Raw genomic sequence first — 3,566 nt, forward strand, 5'->3', positions numbered from 1 at the left:
CCAGCTTCTCAGAGCCTGACAGATCCCAGCCAGGCTTCCAGCAGCCGTTTATCCCCTCTGGGGAGGATTTCCTTGGCAGAGTGCTGGTTCCATGAGCTGGGGAGCGGCTGCACACCTCCATGGCTGGGTTTTTGGGCAGCAAGGTGCTCTGTGGGAATACTCACACTCTCATTCTCTGCAATAATTCCAAGATCCATGTGCTCAGAGGCCAGGGGCTCTGCACAGGGCTGGGCAGGCAGCGACTGAGGAGCCCAGGAAGGATCTCTAAGGAACTTCTCCCGGGAGGTTCTGCACTGTTGCTACCAACTCTGGTTACCAGAGGCTCCCACCTGCATTTTAAGGTGGCTCCAAACCTTCCAGCCACCCTGGGTGTCACATCCCTCCGGCTGTCCTGGATGGCTCAAACCCCTGCCAGGGGGCTCAGAGACCCTGGCACAGAGCCCAAGACCCCTGTGATTTTGATTTTGACCCATGGAAAAAAGTACCAACATTATATAAGGATCTGCAAGCCACAAAAGTCTAAGTAGCATGATAGTTTGTCACGGAGTGAAAAAATAGATTTTTGAAGTTTTAGAATGGGGGTTCAGCAGGGAAGATGGAGGAATCTGGGTGTGTCCTGTCCTTCCTCTTGGCCTCCATCTTCTGCTGTGATGCTGGCACTTCTGGGTTGGTTTAAGGTAGAAACTCACTGTCTAACATAGGTGATAGGTATTGGGAAATAATTGTAAATATTGTACATGTAGTTTTTAGTATAAAGACATAACACCTCCCCAAGGACAGGCAGAGTGCCTGGAAATGTCCTGCTGAGTGGACCTTGGCAGGCCAAGAGAAAGAATTTTATAGATAAGGAACAATAAACAACCTTGAGACTGAGAAATGAAGAGCCCTGACTCCTTTTTGATTGCTGGGCTGGGAAAAGAGACTTTAACCCATCTCAGGGTCAGTGTGAGCAGTGAGAGACCCCGAGAGCTGGGAGCTGCTGGAGGGAGAGCACGGGCACTGCCCAGGAGGATCCTGTGCTCCCAGGGAACGATTCCTCCCTGAAATCCCATCCATCCCTGCTCAGCCCACTGCAGGCACTGCAAGGAGCAGCTGAGGAGCAGCCCAGGGCAGGCAGGGAGGGGTGCAGCCCTGCAGGGACCATTCCCAAAGCCGGCTGCAGGGATGGCCTCCATCTCCAGGGCAGGGACATTCCAGTGCCTTAGGGGCTGACAGGAGAGAGGGAGAGGGAATTTGTACATGGGCCAGCAGTGATGGGACAAGGAGGGGGATTTTAAAGTAATAGAGGAGCAAATGAGATTAAATAAAGAGCAGGGATGGATGGGATATTGGGAATTAGGAATTGTTCCCTGGCAGGGTGGGCAGGTCCTGGCACAGGGTGCCCAGAGCAGCTGTGGCTGCCCCTGGATCCCTGGCAGTGCCCAAGGCCAGGCTGGGCAGGGCTTGGAGCAGCCTGGGACAGTGGGAGGTGTCCCTGCCATGGCAGGGGTGGGATGGGATGGATTTTAAGGTCCCTTCCCACCCAACCCATTCCATGATTCCATGATTCCAAGGGCTGATTAACCCAATAATTAACCCACTAAACCATCCACCTGCTCCAAGCCCATCCCATAATATCTGATTTCCTTCCAGGAAACTTCCCCTGGATCCCTGCAGTCCTTGAACCTCCCGTGCCAAGGAGCTGCTCCAGAGGCCCCAGGATCTCTGAGCTCTGGGTGCAGCAAAGACCTTTCCCAATTCACCCTTCACATCAGAGCTGCTGTGTGGAAAAAGAGGTTTTAAAGCAAAGCATGCACTGAAACCAGCCTGGATTAGCCCAGACAGTGCCAAATCTGGGCTCTGCTGCTCTGGGGGCTGCTGCTGGCTCCAAACTGGGACCTGCCAGGCTGGAATGGGACAGATCCCACAGCTAAAAGGGTTTGGAGAATCTCTGGGGTCAGAGTGAGGGTAACAGGGAGTGGATAACCTGGAAAACCTTGAAAGGGGTGAAATCAGATGGGCTGGGAGACCTTCAGAGAGCCCTTCCAACTCCAACTCTTCCATGATTCTAAAATGAATTCCAGCTCTTAATCCCCTCATTTCAGGCTTATTATTGCTGCTATTTCTGGAGAGTGGGTGAGTTTAGGTAAGAATCTGTCTCCCACAGAAAAAAAGCTTTGAGAATATAATGTTCAAAAAAGCCCAAAGCTCTGAGTAACTCCTCGGGATCTGTCAGAGCTCAGCAGATGGGAGGGAGAGGGGCCATCCACGACAAGCAGAGCTCCTCACCTGTCCCAGGCTGCTGGGGGAGCCCCCAGAGCCCCAGAGAAGGTGGGCAGGGGCAGAGCCAGGGCTGAGCACCTCGGCGGGCTCAGGGGAAGGAGAAGCCAGCAAACCGTGCAGTTACAGCTCGTTTTTCTGCAAGAGAACTTAGCAGACCTGAAGTAATTTTATTAAGGTAATGAAAGCGTTGATGAGAATTCATTCACAGCCTCTTCACACCCAGCCCGAGCCCGGTTCACACCCTGCCCACGGCTCTGGGCGCGGGGGAGCCGAGCAGCAGCTCCATCCCGGGGGGGTCTCAGTCTCACATGGGTACCCCGGGGATGGGCACCCCCACCCCAGGCATGGGCACCCCCAGGGATGGGCACCCCGGGGATGGGCACCCCACCCCACAGCCCCACATGGGCACCCCGGGGATGGGCACCCCGGGGATGGGCACCCCAGGGATGGGCACCCCAGGGATGGGCACCCCCACAGCCCCACAGGGGCACCCCCACCCCGCAGCCCCGGGATCAGCCCGGACTCCCTGATTTGGGGGGGAACAGCCCCACCCCCATCCCACCGCCGCTCCCGGAGCCGCAGCGAGCCCGCTCCAATTAACGGCAATTAGCATATGCAAACACGGCGTGAATGATGCAATAATTAACGTGTGTGCCAGGTGCCCTACCGGCACCAGGAGTGACAGCGACCACTTTTCCCAGGGGCTGGGAATACAAAGCCAATTTTGGGCCGGGCAGCCCCACAAAAAGCAGATTTGGGCTGAGAGATGGAGTTTTGGGGTGTCACTGAATGCCCAGCACCACTCCGACCTAAAGCAGCCCTCTGTGCCCCCGGGGTGCCAGGTGTGAAAAATGCATCTTTTATGATTGGCTTTTCGCAAATATTAAAATATTATATAATATTTAATAATAGAATTGGAATTATATTATTAATATCATATAATTAATATTAATTATATTAGAAATATATAGTATATTTATATTGTATATATTATATAATATATAAACATATAATATAATATAATATATATAATATCATATCATATCATATCATATAATATAATATAATACCATAATAGAACATAATAGAACATAATATATAAAATATTATATAATATATAGAATATTATATGTGTTGTGTTAGAAGGTAATGCTGTATTAATTCTCTTAAGTAAGCGTGTTAAATATAGTTTTAGGTTATATAAAAATTGTTAAAATAGAAACGATGCTATGTAGGATATTTTTTTTTTAAAGCAAGGACTTGCACTGAGATAGCAGCCACAGGACACCTGAATCTTTCAGAGG

The sequence above is a fragment of the Camarhynchus parvulus genome, chromosome 14 (assembly GCF_901933205.1).
Source record: "Camarhynchus parvulus chromosome 14, STF_HiC, whole genome shotgun sequence".
Taxonomy (NCBI): domain Eukaryota; kingdom Metazoa; phylum Chordata; class Aves; order Passeriformes; family Thraupidae; genus Camarhynchus; species Camarhynchus parvulus.